This window comes from Mesitornis unicolor, unplaced genomic scaffold, assembly GCF_000695765.1.
Source record: "Mesitornis unicolor isolate BGI_N332 unplaced genomic scaffold, ASM69576v1 scaffold3609, whole genome shotgun sequence".
In the NCBI taxonomy this organism is placed as follows: domain Eukaryota; kingdom Metazoa; phylum Chordata; class Aves; order Mesitornithiformes; family Mesitornithidae; genus Mesitornis; species Mesitornis unicolor.
Window position 1 is genome coordinate 74,534 of NW_010206399.1, and position 21,111 is coordinate 95,644.

Consider the following 21,111-nt stretch of genomic DNA (forward strand, 5'->3'; position numbering starts at 1 on the left):
AGTTCAGCATTCTGGTGAGAGACAAAGCTTTCCTAATGAGACTGTGATGCCATTAAAACTTTTCTTATGAATGAATGGCTGCAGTGTTTTTAAACAGAAATGTATATCTGTTCAAATGAGCTCCTCATAGAGCATTTGCCCACATTATAATCTCAGCTATTTGATGCCAACTAGCAATAAAATACTAAGTAAATTTAGTTCTTCTCATGTATCTTCACAAAGACACACAAAGTTTTGTGTTACTCATTTTTTAAAGTTCAAAGTTGTTTACCTCTAGTAACTCTGTGACTTTAAGCTGAATTGTTAACTTGGATCCTACCCTTTGGGGCTTATTCAGTTCAGGTAAGTAAGATTGGGATGCTTTGGCATTGCCCAGTGAACTGTCCTGCCCCATACGAATACATTACTTATCCCTATTCCTTCAGGATCAGAAGAGCCCTGAAGCATAGGTATGTAACACCAGGAAGAAGAGTTACTAATCCATGCAAACAAAGCTGCTCAAAGAGCCTGCTTGCTGTGGGTTACATAGCCCTTCTGTATTCTTTCAGCAGTTACCCACATGGGTCCCACTTAACAGCTATTGTAATACATAACTCTAAGTGCATGAAATGAAGGGTTCCTTAAACATGGTCTTCTGAAATGGGCAGCCAACCTAGAAGACCAGGCCACATGAGGGAAGTTCAGAATATGGACCAAGACCCACACAGGTGCTTTGGAAACTTCACAAATGTGGCTGTTTTTCAGAACAGGGAACTGATGCTCTACAAAGGATATGGCCATTTTTTAGTATGTTTGTTCTGCTTGACAAGCTTGACTTCCCAAGATGTCCTGAAGACCAAGAAAACACCAGTACCAGAGCCATCCAGCCTCCAAAATGGAGCTTCTCCTCATCTTTGATGCAATGTTTTCCTAAATGGAATATCTTCAGTTAAACAGGGATGTTCAAGTATTAGGCAGACAGGTTTTAGGTCTTGGATGTTGACATAAAGACCAGGTAAGTGGCTGAAGAAATTCTATCTACTTATTTGAAAACCATTTTAAAGAATTCTCCATTTATTACAGAGATTTTTTTACATAGAGATAAACCTATGTAAAAGTTTTAAAATATATGATATGTAGAACACCAAAATCATCTTGAAAACATTATTATCAAAATAAAATTCACGTAAGTGATAAGGAATGTACTAATTAGCTAACACAACTGAGCTGTAGACACTGAGATCCTGCATACCACAGTTGCACTGAATAGCAGCATGATCTAATTTAAGAATAAAAACAGGGTCAGTCTTCCAGGTTTGGGGTCTCAGGCAAGAGTCTGAGTATCTTCTATGACAAATAGCTTGCAACATCTCCAGTAATTGTGTTTAAATAATTTTCTAATAAGATAGGGGGTTTTTAAAATGTTCTTTATTTTGCTGCAAAGACTTGCTGAACATGTTAGAAGAATACAGAGGTATTCAGATCAAAATCAGAACAAATTTAAGATAATAAGAGTGAATAAATAAGATTTACTTATTTAAAAAATATAAAAAATAAAATCCATATTGCAGAAAGAGTCTAATAAATCAAACAATTTACTCCTTGAAAGAGAATTTTACTGTCTCATTGCTGCTAATTCTTTCAATGCCCAGTGATTCATTACTTCACCAAATCTACAAGTAGAAGAATTACTGCTGTGCTCAGGCTGTCTTCAGATCTCCCAGTACTTTTTCATTAATGTTAATAAGCCATCAGAACACTCTACACTCGAGTTAGTGACTCACGATATTAGCTATAACACTAAAGCAATCAAAAGAGCCACAAATATCTCACAGTACACTTTAGCAGCAATGCCCTGTAAAATGACCTTTGCATCGGAAATTCATCACTTCCTAAGCAACCTCATGAAAATAACGTTCGAGACGCCTGCAGCCATGCAGCCTGCACACAGCCCCCTCTTCCAAAATTCACCTCCCAGCACTGCTATTAGCATTCAGGAGTGGTAGAGCTGGCTGGTAGGGAGCAGAGCATCGGCTGTCGTCTCGTCACGTTGAATCAGTCCCTGCTGATATGAGCTGGTGAATAATGTAACGTAAAGCGAGCACTTCTGCTGATAACGACGAGACATCAGAATGACAGTAAGGTCATTACCGAGTGTACAGCATGATACTCATTTCACAGTGTGTTTTACCTAATAATACTGACAGTGAATAGGCCTTTTAAACGCAATAAAAATAACTGTTATTTGGTGGCATCTGAATATGAGGCGTTAGAGACATCCATCCTTATGAAAAAGGAATCAAACAGCCAAGTTCAAGACATCTTCAGTGAGGGAAGAAGAATGTAAAGATATCTCTACTTTCAAGTGACACTACTAAGTGTTGAACACTACAATTGACCCGAAAAGGAGATTAGCAGATATTACCTATACATCTCTGCCAATTGCACACCTTTCCACAGGCTCTACTATTTTTTATGTATATGGAAAGATCATTTTTCCTTCAGTACTCTTTCCACTAGCATTATCAACATTAGTGTTGATCTGTAATTTATCATTGCATGCTTTCTCCCAACTGCAGTACCAAATCTGACACAGAAATAAAAGAGATTCTTCAGTTGCATGGCAGAGACTGAGGAAGAAAGTTCAAAGTAATCTAGGAGCTCTGTGTTGAGCAGCAAAAGAGGAAAAACAGATTAATATCTCTAATTACAAATGGGGATTATCTTTAAATGTTTCCATTTGGATGGGTAATTAACTGAGATAATGGTTGCAAATACATGGCCTGAAGTGTTCTTACCTCTCAAGTAAGGCTAATATCCATAAGGAAGAAATGTTCTCAAAGCAAACTTACCACATTAATCAAGTCTTTCCATGTGGGAGGACATAAATTGTGAAGCTCTTCTTCTGGCTTTTCTCTTTAAGCAGCAGAAATCCTACAGTGATTTCATGTAGAGAGCTTGATGCAAGCTTTAGCAAGATCAATCTGACTCCAAAGCAGGCAATGGTGTTTCAGTACTCATTTGCATGGAGTATTGTAGTGAGGAAACAAAGTTATGCTGCATATCTTGCTTGAACATTAGTCTTCCATCAGTCAATAGATAAGGCACTGAAAATAAACCTTGGTTAAGAAATTAAAAATATGCAGTTCATGAACAAGACCACCATAGGTAGGCATGACTCAGTATTTTTACTTTTTCAGAAATGCACATTTTAATGAAAGCCCACGCAAGTGACTGACAGGATAGGACCTTGTTGATGTAAGTAGGATAGCTGGGCTGGAAACCAGCTAACAGATAAGTGTTAGAGGCAACAGAAAAACTCAGAGCTGCTCATGTCCTCTTAGCAGTCCAGGAGAATCAACCAGACCTTCAGATCTGGCCCTTATCTGTGGGATATTTACTTATTCTGTACTTTTCAGAATCACAGTTTGGTTTGGTTTAAGTCAGCAGAGGACATGCAACATCCCAGAAATTTGACTTTATCTTCAGACCCAAACTCGGCTACTGCTGCCCAGAGCTAGTGATGATGGTGCTGGGTACATCACGCCAGGGAAGCACCAAAAACAAGACCATCCTTTCCTGAGATCTTCCCTGCCCACCCCATGCTTCTGAGAAACACAGTCAGCAGCAGATGCAGAGGCTGCTGCTCACCGGGAGCTCACAGCTGGGGATGAACTGACACAAATATAATCAGAACATGTTCTCACTCCACTTGGCAATAAAAGCTAAGAAGGAACATTCCCCTCCCAGACATCCAAGCTGCTCTGCATGCTCTTCATGGCAAGCTGGGTGGCTGCAAACCCCCACCTATACATCAGAAGAGCTGAGCAGTGAAAGAGTCATAACGTGCTACGGCTTCCAGCTGCTACCCTACGCCCTGACATTTCTGGAGTAGGTGTACGCTCTGTAAAATAATACCCTTAGGCACTCTGCAGAGAATAGGGTGGTTTTCCAGAGCAAATACCATCAGTCTCTGTACACACTGCAAAATTACTATAATCCTCCTTGTTCTAAATGACTACCTCAGACTATAAAACCACTTTGGTTATATCAAATAAACATGAAGATCTTAAACATACCTGCTGAGAGGCTGGAGATGTGAGATAGGAGATACGGCAAGCAGAAAAGCAGCAAGGAGGAAACAAGGAGGGACCTTCAAAAATTACATGATATTTTGTCTCTAAAACATATTTCTGAAAGTGAAACAAGGAAGCAGCAGCTCATGCAATGACAAGATAACAAGAAATTGTAAAAGAAGAGGTATCACAGGAAGGAGACAGGAAAAAATATAGCAGGAAGAAAAAGGAGAGAATACAGTGACAACTCAGATTGCAAGCAACCATGAGATGTTTAAATTCCAGAGGTAAATTCCTGTTCATAGTCGGGCTAAAACAGAAATAGATGCAAAATATATTGAGACCCTATTCATACACAACAATCAAACTATGCTAGCTCCTTTCCAGCAGTTTCTAATATCAGTGCAGAGTCTTACCTATCCACAGGTCCTGTACAGCTACTGATGCTGTAACCACGAGACTCTCTGGGATCTTTCCTCCACTGGCTTAGAGGGTACAGCTATGAGTGAAGCTTGCACCTTTTTCCAGTGGTCAGGCATTAACTACAGTGGTGATTTCTGAGGTGCGTGCATGTGTGCTTGTGTTTTTGGGTGGGAGGACTGATGGAAAGCACAGCAAAAAGCTCTTGTTCTGGGCTGGCTTGTCTGAGCCAGTTTCTATTCAAGTTTCCAGACCAAAAGCACATTGTTTGCTCGTGGTCTGTGGATACATAACTAATTAAAGGCTTTTCAGCTCTCCTCCTCATTTCTATTTGCTAAATTGCCACAAAAACCAGTTATGTTATGGCAGGAATTGTCAACTTTGGCATTTTGGAAATGTCTAGCCTTGTTTTCCACATTACTTCCTTGTGTCAGCAAGTGGTGTAACTTCAAGAAACAAGCTGTTTGGTCATGATTAGCAGAGGGAAAGTCCTATGGCACAGTGAACTGGGACATTAAGGAGCAAGTGTAATCCACATGCTGGTTTGAAAAAGTTCATGCTTGATCTTTATGCTTTTGAGGCAACCTTGCTTAAGAAAAAGGGGCCTCTTAAAAGAAAATTCTCATTTCTTAGTCTTAGTGGTGTGTGTCAGTGATGCTGGCACAGAGGGACTTCAGACCCTTCACAGGATCCCTGCTCCAGCCCCAGGTTCTTCTTTACCTCCAAATTGACAGGTAAGACTCATTGGTAGAGACTCCTGATTCAGATGTTCCCTAAATCCCCTTACAAGAACACGAGGCACAAAAGATATGGTGGGGCACCATGGGTAACCACATCTTGTTACTGCTCTTCACAAATATCTTTATCAGATAAGTCAGGACATGAAGAACTAGTTTCAGAGTTGGCAATGGGTGTAACTCTCACCCAAAAGCTTTTGTTTTTTATTCAAAACTGTTTTGTTTTGTGCATCTTGTTTAGCTACTCCTGTTATTCAAATTTGCCGTGTCCATAGACCAACACAATGCCCCATTGTACTGTAAGAGGTCTAAACTTTCTCTCTTTACTGCAACATATCTCCCTATCCACTTTGATATTAAGCACAAGTTGGTTGCTAATCAACTAATCCTGGGCTAATACTAATTGCATATATTGTGAAAGCTGAGCCTATAGCACTAAATTGCGGTGCTGCTTACTGTCTCTCTCTTGCAAATATGTTCAGCAACCTCAAATCGAAACAATGCATTTCTTCAATGCCTGCCCAGCTTTGCTTTTGTTTTCCTCAAGAAATGTCAATTCATTTCCTTCACTCAGACTTCATTTTTGCACCTTCTTCATGACAGCCAACAGGGAAAAAATACTAAAATCAGATAGACTAATTACTTTGAGCTAACCATAATTACTAGCGAGTACAAAAAGCTTTGGGAAACCATCACCACAAGAAATGTAGTTAAACTAAAAATATCTCAGTACAGTTTGATTAGGACTCAATCATGTGTTTTAAACAAGGCTTTTCTTTACTGCTTGTTTTCATGCAAAGGTCACCAGAGAGTCAACTATTATGTTCTGTAAGTATAAACTGTGAAAGCTCTTGCAATTTCTTACCTAAACAGTCTCATGCCCTCTGTTTTACTTGGGGAGATTAATTTAACCTGAAACCCACAGTTATTAGAGGTTCAGCATTCCAGATCACTTCTCACAAAATAGCTCAATTTCTGCTTCCACAGATGATTTGACACAAAAGAAGGTGCTAAGAAGGTGCCCAGTAATTAATATTTAGCAACTGAGGGGTTTGGGGACACCACATGAAGATGATCAGGGCTAAAGAGATCATGCAGTTACTATAAACTATGTAAAATAGAGCAGAAGCAATCAAGTATTTGCATCAAACCAAATGCTTTACATTTCCATACACACTTGCACACACATACTGTTATTACACATCTCCACTAAAAGCCAGGCACTTACCTATGTGCTCTACTTATCCTTCTGACTGCCAAGATAAAAGCACCTGGCTCTCTCTTCAGTTACCAGAATTTCCAAATCACAGTCACTCTTTTCTAAGAACATAATGGATTTTAAAAATGGATGCTTTACATAAATTCACACAGGCATAACAGTGAGAGCATATCATTTTCATTGAGATAACACCAAGATCAAGCTGCTTTGAATGGCACTTCAAGTACATAGATGCATATTAAAAGCCACTTGCTGAAATAAATTGAAATAATTAAAATAATTTCTGATTATGCTTAAAGAAAAGTCATTTCAGAGCAGTAAAAATTGATAGTCAGTCACAACTTGTTATTCAGCCATTGCACATGAGATTTATGTTCTGATATCTATTAGCTCTTTAATTGTTTTCTCTTCAAGCATTGATTTGTGGAGATTTGATAGCTCTCTGGGGTTGTTATCAATTACTCTAAAATAATTTGTCCTGAAAAAATTGTCAGTGCTCTTAATAAGTGGCAAGTCTGAGTGCTTAGCTGTGTCATTCATTAATACCAACTGTTAATAAGAACTCCTAGCTAAAAATACTAGAGGTCCATTGCACTAATAACAGCATTTAATGCAGAACCTTTTCTTATAATAGCAGTCTTTACACAAAGGTCTCTGTTTCATACAGATGTCAGCAGTGGCAGAAAGTGCTCCCTTTTTAGGAGGATGCTGGTCACGGTTTCTGGTGCACTACTAGGCAGTAGGGTATCGGCATCAGAAGTAGAAGAAATGGCTTGGATTGGTACCTAGTTCACCTTATACTGAGTTGGGATTAGTTACACCTGCCTCCATCTAGCCTATGCTTAAAGACTTCAGTGATTAAGATTGCCTAGGGAAGTCATGCCCAAGCTTCACCATACTTACTATTATAAGGATTTTCAAGTGTTTAATCTGAGCCCTTCGTGGCCCAGCTTATTTCTTCCTTATTCACCACAGACATCAACAAGTGGAGATACATTTTCTCCTGTGCAGTATATTTCTCTTGCTTTGGAAGTTCCATGACTATTCTTTTCTTGATGTTAAACACCTTTAATTTTTCCAGTCCTTCCTCGGTGGTGAAATTTTTGGCACCTGAAATGGTTTTTAGTGGAAAATGTGTCAATCTCAGCCAGAAAGCTGCACAGGAAAGCAAGTCTAACCAACTTTCACAGGTATCATTTTACTGCAGAGACACAGCAGGAGGTGCTCTGAAAGCCCACCATGATCTCTGGATGCAACAGGCACCCTGTGCCTAAGCACCTAATACATGACTCCATACATTTATGTAAAATCATACATATAGAGCTAAAAACGAAAGCCACATGTCAGTATGAGAGATTACCCAAGACAACAGTGATGATGGAAAAAGTAGGGATAGTGAGATGAACGTAAGCACTCAGTACGTAACTACGTTGAAGGATTACTGGGATTTTTCTATACGTCAAGAAGTCAGATGAGAAAAGCAGGAAAACTTCCTGTATCTTAGCATTTAGTTCTACTATTACTTCAGTGGAGTGCTGTATCATCATGGCACCCAAATAATCACGTTTCAAAGAGGACTTTAGGAAAAAAAAATATGGAAAGTTTCAAACAAGAGCTGCTAGAATAACTAAAAGATGGGAAGTATCAAAGCAATCCAGCATATTTAGTTCAGAAAGTTACTCAGTTACATCCTCTAGGATTATAAATACATTGAGTTCCTGCACACAAGGCAGTATCGAGACAATGATTGGAAGCTGAAGCTAAGGAAATGAGATTCAAAGTCAATCCAAACCACAAGTGCAGGAGAGAAGACTGCTCAGAGTATTTCACAGGACCTATAGAGCTGACTGTGTGCATTAAATGTCAAGGAGCTGCACTTATATCAAGACTTGATTAGGTTAATGTAGCAATTTCCAAACTTGCTGAGTTCTGAAATCCTTAATTCACTGGGTTGTTGTCAGACTGAAATTTTAATATACGGCCTTTTTCTTTGTTGAGAGCAACAAAGGAAGGTAAGAATATGAAGTTTTCTATAGGAAGAGCCACTGACATTTTCAAGTTGAGAAGCTCATTTCCAGTCTTTTTCATGACAAGAAAATTAGGATTTTTTTCATATGCAAACATACTGAATAGGTAGAGGTTAGTTTAAAAAACAGGGATGAGAGGAAGCAAAAGCATTATAGGATTTGGCCTCAGCCTCCATTCATAGCACAAACAGAACTCAAACATGAGCCTTGCTGACCTCCAATAGAGCTCTGTTAGTGCTCCTGTCAGTCACCCATTGCAGTACTCAGGCTCAGTACTGGCGATTTTCTTCTGGAAGTAGCCGAAAGACTTTTATTTTCCTGGGCTGGCAAAGCTCCTCTATTGATTTACCTTATCTTACTCAACTCTCATTGACTTCTCCTAATTTGATTTCACAGATATTTAATTAAGCTACTTAAAACACTAGCACTATCTGCTGAAAACTGATGTATGAGAGAGTACATTAAAGTGTATCAGATAAGCGGGATCTCAGGTGGGTATGGAATGGCTTTGGGTGTCCAATGCGTTGGCGAACGATCAGCAAAATACTGTGGGAGCAGAAAACTGTGTCCAGAGATGTGTCTGACTGCAGCTTTACAGACCCCTGAAGGCGCACAGAAAAGATAGCAAACTTCAATCCAGCTTCTAAATGGTACTAAAAAAGCACTGATATTGGCTATAAAAGCACTGATATTGGCTAAAAAAGACATACAACTGCTTGCATCCAGACCTAATAAAAAGGCTAGAAAAAAACTGGAGTGTGATTCTGGCTTCATGGTGAAGGAAAGTAAGAAACAGGTCTAGATACAACATTGTGGAAACAGGCATGAAATCAGATATTATGAATATTGCAAAAGAATATATAAATAAAATATAACCAATGAGAGTCTGTTAGTAGATCAGATTCTTGTTTCCAAGCAGATGAACTTCAAAAGGAAGATGTTTAATAAGTAACATTTCCCTAGGTAATGATAGACACTGTGAAACTGCAGTAAGAATAGAGAAAAAGGGTGGGAGAGGGGGAAGCCAAGTGCAGTGGAGCAAGGAGCAGCAATTAAAGATGCTAGTACACAATGTCAATTTAAATCGAACAGAAGTTTGCAGGGGGTGAGGGAGGCAAATCTTGGGAATTCTCCAAAAGCAGTTTAAATCCACCAAAAAATGGCATGTGTGAAAGACATTTTTGAACAGCGTCAACAAGAAGTTGAAGGAACCACACGATAGTATTTGGTCAAGATACCAAAGAATAAAGACAGACTCATGTAATTACCCAGTTTCCAGAGATGAACAGATGGCACTAGTAACAGAAATGGAGAAGGCAGCAGCCGAAATGAAAGCACAGAATGTTGACATAAACTCTACCAAACAGCAGAGACTTGCATAAACCCGACGAACAAGCTTGTACACAGACATGAGTCACAAACCAAACAGGGCAGAGAAAATACACTGAGGAGAAAGGGACAAGCAAGCGACATGGAAAATAAACCAGCAGGCAGTCAATCGCAAATGTACAAGATGCAAAAAGAATACGAGAAGAAAATCAGTGATGTTGTGTAGAAAACTTAATGGAAAAACCTTATAGAACCATTGTGTCAAGGGTTTCAGAAACAAATCCACTTATCAGTGACTTTGAGATTTCTCACATAAGACATTAATGAAATGTGAAAGTTTGTCAGTCCCAAGTGAAAAACAAGTCAGCAGTAAATCAACAGGAAATCAGAATCCAAAGAGGAAAAATCAACACTGGTTTTTTTTCCATGCTAAAGTATAATAAATAGCACACACTAAAACTGTACAAGGTGAGTCTGGGTTCTTTACTATAGACAACAGTTGAATTATTATCAACAGCTGAACACATGAAATGGTATAAAGATTAAAATTTCACATATAGAGGAAAAGTCACAGCATCCAACTAAAAAAAAAGTACATATATTAACTTGCACTAAACTTAAGACATGCAACAAGTTAACATAAAATTGAATCAAGACAGGATAATTATGAGTCAGTCACAAGTTTATAAGTGGCTGCAGATAGCCATCCTTAACATTACCAGTGCAATAATCACCAGGATTTTAAATTATCTGATGTTTTCTCAAAGACCTCCAAGTACGTTCACCACCTGAGACAACAAATGGAGTAACCTTCTACAGGATACTGCACCTGCAACTTGTATGTTGATAGGAGCTGAAGCCAGCTACCACATCCTGAAAAATAAAGTGGGGAATGAAAATTCAATCAGGGTATGGTGTGAGATCCGCCAGATGATGGAGAAGAACCACTGCAGCAAAAGGCAGCGAGCTGCTGGACTGCACATCAACTTCATTATCAACAGATGGTCAAGAAATACTTGGAAAAAACATTTTAAAACAAAGGTCTAGCCAGAATTTTTAAAAGTAGGTGTATTGTTTTGGCTTTTTTAAAAAAAAATACCCCAATCAACACAGGTGCTTCACTAAAGTGACTGAGAAGTGGCTGCTAGCTCACTGCTGAGACAGGGCGGTCTTTCTTCATGAAAAGGCATCAACTGAAGAAGAGCATTGAACTCACAGTCAACAGGAAAGTGTCAGCCATCCTGCTTAACTGAGGATTTTAAGGCAGGCACTAGAGGAAACAGGAAAATAAAGCAGAGGTATCCACGTGCTCATATTTGTCATCCTGTGAGGCTGACCCCATGGGTGAAGGAGGTCCTCTCTGTGCCCATAACGACAAGAAATGCAGAGAGAAGCTGAGTCAGCTTGAAAGCATTACTTAAAAGTTAGAGTGCATCATCCAGAACAAAACCAATGTCAAAAATCAGAGCCATCATCAGAGAGAAGGCTATTTCTGAAAAACCAGAATGGCCAAATTCAGCCAAGGACACTGGGGTAAGCAGCCATGATACTCGCAGAAGTCAAATCAAGTGGCAAAGAGGTAATAACTCATAGCACCAACAGCAGGTCATGGAACAAAGCTGAAATGGGATTTTGCTGAAAAACTGCATGGATCTACCTCTCTATAATATGAAACAATATTCAAAATTGAGATTTCAGGGAGAAATCTTTACAGAAAAAAAGATTAAAAAAATAAAGAAAGAAAGAAAAAAAAGGATAAAAAGGAAAAACAAAAGAAGAAACAACAGCATTTCAGTGAAACAGTATCACCAACAGTCTGCTGTCTTGCAGTGAGTTTGTAGAAATATGCACATATCACATTACCACCATAGCGTTGTCACATAAGGAGGAAAAGCAAATCTTCTGTTAAAATCCCAATGCATTTTTAAAATTGAAATGAAAAAGTGCACTTTTGGGTTGAGAAACTCACCCTCAATAACACTAATGCCAAATTTCAACACGTGATATCAAGACGAACACATTATGTATGGCGCTCACTGGCTCCAGCATGCCAGATGGAAATAACAGCAGGGCTGATCATTCAGAAGAAAGATGATTGCAAAGTTCCCAAGAAATGGCCTGCTGGAAATACAAACTTGCTTGGCATCGATCTCTCTCACTGGGAGAAATTGCTACATACGTGGAAGAGCTTATTTCGAATTTCCCTTCCATGTAAGAGGACTGAGGACTTCCGTGAAATACCATTAATTTGGAAATACCATTACTTTGGAAAGGATATTGCTGTGTTTCTTTGGGGTTAGAGGTAATTTTGTATTGACAAATACATAACAAAGTAAGCTAATCTACCCTAACACAATGTTATTTGGCTTTAAATTTACTGTCCCAAACAAATGTGACAAGTTATGTGTTGTCCTCATACCTGGTGCTATGATCTTACATAAAGAAACTGGTATAAACTTTCAGGACCTTTTACTTGGTAAGGGCAGCCCATGTGCAAGAAGAAACAGGACCAGGACATGCACTCGGGTGTTTCACTCCTGTCTCACACAAGAGGGAACTGGAAGAGGCTGTGGGACAACTTATCTGCTTGGCATGCTTTTAGCCAGAGGGGACCGAGTCAATTTTGCCTGGAATTTACTCTGCCCATTTGGAAGCATTTCCTGTCATGGACGTGAGTGTGTGATGGTACATGAGAAGGGAAACAGTTCCTGATTTGAGTCCACTTTCCATCTGGCTCTTTTATGTTCAGCTGCTTGGACCTCAATACCCTTGTCTAGGAGTTACTGTAATCTCCATGTCAAGGGAACAAGTGCATAAAATGGTTTAATGAGAAAATTATTATCTTCTTTTTTTTTTCTTTCTATTCAAAGAAGCTTTCTGGTACTGTATAATTTATACTTACTATCAAAATACCATCAGTCAACCTCAACCCAGTCCTTGGTTATGTTGTTATTACTGCAAGGCAGTGTTCCAGTCAGTCTTCCATAACGCATTAAAATACATGCAACTTTATTCTTTTTCTTCCTATCAGCCTGATCCAAAATGTGTTAAACTGATACAAGAATGCCAGGAATGTTGCATATGCATACATATTGCACCCACAACCACAGCACAGCTGAACTGTACCACAGGAGGGTACATGAAGAAGCAGCCGTGTTTTCTGGAGATACTCACGGCACAGATACTTTTGGGAAAATAAGGCTGGCAAACTAGAATCTGATTTGAACCTGGGAAGTCTCAAGAGAAATACTTCATGTATATGGCTCAACAGGACCTTATGGATTCATTTTCCACCTCTGCCTCACACTTGAGCTTCAAAAAACCAAAGTTTTAGCTTCTCTCCCCATGAACTGCTCAACAAGGCTGAAAGGAATTTAACATCCAGTAACTGAAATTAATCATCATTGCATTGTCAGCAGTAGAATCCAAAATAGATGTTATTAAAAATGTTAGAAATATTTAGACAAGAGTCAAAAAGACAGCTCTTGAGTCTGTTGGATGTCAGCATATTGCTTCAGAGTCCAAAGCAGCACTACAAACATCCAACCCCGAGCTTAGTGTGACCACTTTTAATAAGTCAAGTTAGTAAATATTCAGTTCCTATTCATAAAAAATCTTCCTTCTTCCAGAACAGACATTGATTAATTAGTTCTCAAGAAATAAGAGATCATTGGCTTTTATTCTATGATAAATCTTTCGGTTGCAATATGTTTGCATTCTCCTGTGCTACCCACTGCATCTCCTCCAGCTGTTATCAGCTATTAGTAATGTTTCCAGAATGAAAACATGGCACTGTTCATGTTTCTTCCCAAATGCCAGAACTGACAAAAATGAAATAGAGAGTGACATTGCCAACATTTTTTACCTTATCCCATCATCCTTGCTGAAGTGTACAAATAATAACACAAGGCATAACTCAATCCTACTCCTACTTGACTTAACCTAATTGTTCCTCGACTGAGGTGGGAGGAGACTCTTCATATGCCACAACACAGACCCTAACCAGAGCAGATGTCTCTATGCTTCTCATTTCTGATTTGTAACATCATTTGGGATGAGAACAAAGAACAGGTCATGAACCCCAAAAACAAGCCATGATCCATACATCATATTTCAGTGACTGGCCATGATAAGCAGTCCACAGTTGTTTACAGGACCATGTTAAACAGCAGAATGTGTAAATTTGTTATTTTCCCATAGCCAGAAGCCTACCACATAAGTTGGGCTGATCACGATTCTTCCACGTAAAAGCTTGTGAAGCAGTAGGCTAAAGCAGCTGGGGTTTACAGAGAACTATTTTGCCAAAACATTTGAATTTTCAATTGTAAAAAATTCTCTTTGTAGCCAGAGATTACTAAAGCAAACAGCCTTACAGTCTTGCAGAACCTGGTTTGACAAAGTCAAAACCCCTACAAAGAAGCAGAAGTAAGTATAAATATGATAAAGAAAAGCTTTGATTTCCAGTCCACAAAATCGCTCATTTCAAAGACGTCCTCCTCCTCATGTTGGCTACACCAGGAAATTTAACTTCCTGTGTTTTCCTCACCTAAAAAGGGCTGATGAAGAAATCCTCCTTTCAGAGCTCCTTATTTTCAGTATGCCCATCTTACAATAGTACTGATAAGAAGTCCTATCCGAAGTAGATTGCCTTCAATAGCTCACAAATTAATTTTCTTTCCTGTTAGACACAACCCATTTTGTGCTAACAACGCTTTAATCGCTTGCTGGACTTTCATATTTCTGTCCCTGCAGTAAAGGCTCCTGAGAATCCAGCCAAGACCTCACTGCAAGCACAGGATCGCAGTAACAGCATTATTTATTTTCCATGGTTATACAACTAACGACACAGTAATATGCTTTAAGCTATTGTTTGAGGATAACTCTGTGTTGACAGACAACTCTCTTAAGCAAAGCTGAGGGCATATAAATGTTTTATATTGGGGGGAGGTGATGAACAGAGAAAGCTCCTGTCCCACTCATGAGTCAGTTGAAGCAAGCAAAGCCACCAGCAGTGAGTGGCCTCCGACAGCTTTCACCCTCGCATCTTATTGACACAGAAACACGGAGGTGAGTAGGTCGTGAGGCTACAGAACAATCTCCAGAGGTCCTTTCCAACCCCTACCTGTGAAAACAGACAAAATATTTGGTTTATAAAGCTGCGGTTGGGATGGACTCCACTGTACCCCCGGTAGGAACTGAAACATCAGTGCACTTCTCGGTTGGTTCCTTTGCCTCAGCCCCGTGACAGTCAGGAAGCAGCTCCTCTATTTGGATTGAAAGCACCATAGCTCTCAGAAGAAAGCTACTGAAATATTCACAAGGTGACAGAGCCAATGTGAAACATCTGGCACCGCAGTCGCTGCGCCAAAGCCATCAGCACTGCAGTCACAAGGAGAAAAGTGCGTTTGAGAGCCAGGACACAGCTACAATGGCTCTCATCCAGCCTTTCTATTTTGCTACTGTGTTTTCATAAAGCCCTGTCAGTACTTAATGTAAATCTTACTCCTCACAGCTCCTTTTTGGGGAAATTTTTAAAATTGCATCCCCTTAATGACCTACATTTTTATCATCAAAGCAGGAGACTTGCTTATGCTCTCAGTTATTGGACATGAGGCATAAAAGCACAACCCAATAGAAATTAAATCCAGCTTCAGAACTACATTAACTTGGGCATTGCTGAAATTAAGGTGGCAATTTCAGGCTCTGAACAATGTAAAGAAACACACAGCTTAATGACTGCTATGCAGGGAAGAATTTTATATGGGAACATGAGGAACCTTTGGGTGCTGTTTATACCAGGTCCACTCCTCAATAAAATCCAAAGCACCACAATTTGTCATTGTCATGTATGGTGAAAGCCTTACAATTTCTGCAGCAATCAGTGCATTTCTAATATATCCAACAGCACTTCACAGAGTAAGTTTGCACTGCTCAGTATCACGTAAACCTTTGCATCTCCTTGTCCACTAAAGCTGTATCAATACCACGCCTTCAGCTATTGCTGCTCCTGCAGCTGCAAAGCAGCAGGGAGAAAAGGACTGAGTAAAATCTGGGTTTATGGTTTCTAGGAAGGAAGCGGTTGGACTTTGTAAGATGAGAATTAATATAAGGCAGCACAAACAATTGCATGATGAGTTTTCAGAATTCCAGCCTAAACCTCCTTTTTGGTGCCATCAGCCAGAAGAGATAGCACCTGGGAGGGCAATTTCTACCTTTACCTGCTTGCATTGGCTGCCTAGCCCTGATGGGATGCTCTGAAAGCTCTCACACATCAAATATTATCATGTGGTTTGAAAAGTAACCATATACCTCTTTTTTCCTCCAAGCAATCAAATAAGGCTCATGCTTTTTTATTTTCATTGTACTGTTTTGCCGTTTCCCTCTGCTGCTACCCATGTCGTGTTGTGTGTTGTTCCCCCCATCACCCAGCTTAATTACTGGGAAGAATTTGGATTATATTGCTTCAAATAACAGGAATTTCAGGCCAGCATTCTCCTAGATTTACTAAAGGACATTTAAGAGACTCGAGAGATACTTAGTGCCTGTTTTTACAGGTTAGCTGAAAGATGCTGCCTGTTAAACACCGAGAAGGAAATACCCATGCTCAGGTTAATACAAGCTGCAAAAACAAATCTTCACCTTCACTATTACTTTTTTCTTGTCTGATCGTAATAGCATATTACAATATATTTAATATAGTCTGAATGTGCAATGAAAAATAGAAGATGCATAGAGATATATCAAATATATATGTCAACAAGAAACTGCAGAGGATGTAAGCTCATTTTTCCTCTCTTTGCAGCCCACCTCTGGACACCTCACGGTCAGCCCTCTCACTTCTCTGGGTGGCAGGTGCTACTCACTGCAGCTCCTGCCTTACATTGCCTTCCCCTGAGGAACTCATCACCACCAGTTCAACTCATGGAGCTTCCCTACTCAGAGTGAAACCATCACACTAAAACTCACAGCTAACAACCATCATAGACTTGCCATTAGCAGGTCAAGTGCTCTTTACGTTAGTGGAATGTTAGTTTACAAGACTAGCAATTGCTCATGAACATGGACACAAAACAAAAGGAGAAATACGACCTGACCAGGTTGCAAAGGGCTTGCAGCCCCTCCAGAACACAAAGAGATGCATGTTCTGGCAGCAGAGCCGCTCGCTTCAGAAACGGGGTCAAAGAAAGAGAAGAACAAGTCCTGGTTGACAGGAACTTCTATACAGCTGATCCCAGGAAAGCTACAAACTCTACATGGGGCTGGAATGGGCAACTGGAAGAAGAGACTTCCAGATTCTCCTGCAGGACATGACTGCATTCACTGCTGACCTTAGACTAACCAACTTACTACTTGTGTGCTGATAGCCGCCACCTGGAAGCTGGATAACAGTTCAGAGCTATTGTACCTCACAACTATAGTGAGGCTTAATCGTTCACATTTGCAAAGTGGAGAGATAAAGTTCAAGTGAAAAGGTTCACTACCACTCCGTACTCAGATGAAGAGATAACACGTTACCTCTGTTTGCTGAAGTGGGGCAATATAATTTAATTCTACAACTGCAAACAAAACAAATGAAGAGTTACGGTAATGCACACGTGCACACACACATTCTCCGTCAGTGTTGATGCTATCAGCTGTTAGTGAGATACAGAGATGTGGTCCTAAAGCCCTGCTGCACTCATGGCCTTACATCTCAATTCCGTCTTCACAGTACACACGAATGTGGGCAGTGCGTCTAGTAAGCATCTTATAACACACACAGTGGGAAAAGGAATAAGATTCTGCACATTTTTCCCTTTGATTTCAATAAAGGCAGCACATAGAGGGCAGGATAAACAAAAATAACTGTATGTATGAGTTATGATTAATACATTCTTTGCATTTTTACTTTTTGTGAATGAATCACCAGTTGTTGCAGGCATTGTGTCACCCAACGGCATGAGCACAGTTCCCACAGTGAAGCGCTGTGCTGCCATCAGTGACATTCAGCAGATGTGGCAGGGTCCCGTCAGAACAAACCTATAACATCAGATGAAAAACAGCCCTAGTTGCTTGGTCACGCTGCGAGCAGCCACAGCTGCTGAATCACCGCAGCTGCAGAGAGCCGAGCAGGAGCAGGCAGCACCTTGTGTTCCCGGCATGGTTCTCACGACCTCTCCACCAGGGATTACAGCCAGGCTCACGTCACAGCAAAGGGCACCTGGCGTCCTCCCACTTCCCACTGCATAACCTGTGGGACAGGCAGCTCTTTTCTTGCCATCAGGGTTCAGCGGCTGACAAATGTCCGTGCCACATTTCTGCAGAATTGCAGGACAGTGAAATGACTGGATAAAGAAGGAAGCCTTATCTTCTGCTTTAATGACGCCTCAGTCTGTGGAGACAGAGGTCTATAAACAGTTTACCACTGTGAGAAATTAGCCGAGAATCCTGCCTCAGGTGCTGCATTCTCCGTATCTCCCTGGAATAAACTTCTAAGGAATTAGGAGGGGAAAAAAGAATAAATAAAAGAGACAAGAAATCTTAAAGTATTGAGAATTATAAGAAAAGCCTTTGGGTCAGTTTTCTCTGCTTTCTTGTTTGAGAATGTTTCAAAGTAATGATTTTTTTATTAGGAGAGGAGAGAGAGCTGGCTCTTGGCTTTTCCCCAGCTGTACATTATTACTTGGGAGCAAACGCAGAGGGCCTGTTTGAGTGCTGTCTTACATAAACTTGCTTTTCGCTTGTTTGCTTGCTTGCTTATCTGTTTTTCATGCATGCGATATCCTTCATGCAAATGAAATTTAAAAAAAAAAAAAAAAGCCCATAGCCAGGCTTTTAATACTTTTATTCCCTTTGCTATCTGAAAAGCTCATGCAAGGTTAGGAATAATTGAAACCTAATAATAAAACTGTGCTTGCTTGTTTATTTTTCTGTAGAATTACTTTAAAATACAAGAACCCATTTAACTGGAGATCAAGGAGCTGAGTCTGATGATCTGTTCTGAACCATCAACTCAGACCATGACATCTTCCTGGATCCCCTTGCCCCTCCAAACTCATAGCTGTGGTTGAACAAGAACCCTGTTCCCCCTGTTCAAATCCCCGCTCCCTGACATTACTGATCCTACAGAGAGGCCTGGCTTTAACTGGATTTTTCCAGTCAAAAGCATCCTCCTGGAAGAGCCACCCAAAGGCAATGCACTTGCACAAAGCTGATGCATTTGACAAACTGATGGTGCTCCCATAAAGACATTAACCAAGAATTTCGCTACTTCTTTGTTAAGGTCAAGACCAGGCACTTCCATGTGCCAAGTGTCTCTGCTCTGAACTGAACTGGTGGAGGCCAGGCCAAGACAGGCACAGAGCCTATGGAGAGCTCCATTGACCAGGCCTCAGGAGCCCACTCCAGGGCCTCCACCCTCCCTTGTCTCAATTGCCTAACGCTTTACTGGCTGTAACAGGAGCTTATTCATCCAGCATCTACCCTGAGGTCAAATTTCAGGTTTCAAGCTTTAGCCGAAACCCATACACACTGCATCAAAACAGATGTTTTGTATTTCAGTTACAGGAAACAAAATGTGGTTTAAGCAACACCTTGATAAACTTGGGTAAATTCTTCAAGGCTGACCTACAGAGCAGCGTTTCAAGTATTAACATTATATATTCGTATTAGCTCCTGCTAATCTTTCTCTGAAGCTCTTGCAAAAGTTTGCTTCCTTTCTCATTTTATTCAAGTGATGAGAGAGAGAGAAAAAAAAGGGAAAAAAGGAAAAAATTTAAAAAGGGTTTAAAAATAAAAAGGTGAGGGGTGAATCCGAATCTTTGCTGGCAGCATGAAGACAGCTCACCCGAGGGGCAGCTTCTTCTCCAGGAGATTGCTTGTTCACACCCAACTCCCTTCCTGCAGGCAAGGCCTTCAAAGCTCCTAGCACTGCAGGGCTATGCAATGAGTCCACACAGGCAGGTACCCAAAAGCTGCTACCAAAATGGGGATTTCTTTGGTGCCTTGACACACACCACAGTGCAGGAAGTAGGTGCTTGGAAAGCAAAAACTTGTTAGGTAGAGTTTGTGTTAGACACCACTCTCCTGCCCAAGAAAAACCTCACCCAAGCCATTAGAGGGATTCCTTGACATCGGAGAATTCCTTTGCTGCATTCAGAATTACTTTTATTTTTTTAGTAAAAACTTTTTCATTTAAAACACATTTTAAACATGTTTTATGCATGTGAATTTGTTGGCCCTCCACAATTAGCAAGTTGTTTCTCAAGGTTAGATGCTACAAGCAGCATTACAGAAATAGTAACCATAATAACCACACAAGTAACTCATGCTACTTAAACCTTTAAAAAAAATATTAAAAAGAGCAGGGAGAAACAAAAATGGCGTACAAAACGGTATACAAACTGTCTGTGGATCACGTTTTTTGCTAGGTATGCCTTCTCACATCTCCTGTATGAGAACGAGCTTCTTCCAGCTAGCAATGTGAATGAGAGCAGAGAGTGCACAGCTGGCCAGATGTGCCAGGTCCCTTCCCTCTTGGCAGATGAGGTTTGCCACAGTGAGAACCTTAACAGAAAGGACTCGCCTTTCAGATGCCTTATCAACATCTCACTTGACCAAGGTGAAGTGCATCTGATTTTAGAAGGAAAAGTTTTCCCTTCAGTTAAACTAGCAGGCTCTTCTGTGGAGTTTTAAGATTTCTCCTGCAGTACAATGGGAGGAATCCATCCTGAGATCATTTGATATCTTTATTAACCAGTTTCCTGATACTGCAAAGGTCTTCCAAAAAGACCTTGCCATTCTCAGATTGCATCATGCAAGGGCTAAGGGTTAAAATCACTTTATTCCAATATAATGTTTTTACCCTTTTATTTAGAACCAAATTTAATAATGCAGTAATGTCTTCTGACTTAAGTTGACTTTAAAGCAAGCAATTCCTGGGGCAAGGGAGAGTTCAGATTGGGAAGGGGCTGAAAAACGTTATCCCCATAGCAGAACAAGGAGTCACGTTCTGCACCACTTCCCTATTGTAAACAATTAAAAATAACAGGGGAAAGAAAGGGAAGAAACACACCAAAATAAAGTGCAAAAACACCTGGAGAAGTTCAGTTCCATCATTTTACCATAGCAGAAAACTTTGGTAGAGCCTTTGTGAATATCTTCATTTTAGAATCCGTAACTGGAATTTCCATTTGCATCAGTATAGGACTTGCCAACCAGCAGCTAGGGGATTCAGTTAAGATGCAAATGGTAGGAAGGTATCATCAGGATTTGTACCACAAACTAAATTTGCAAGTTTGTAATTTCTTGTCAATGCTTTTCCATGAAAACCTGCAAAATCAGTC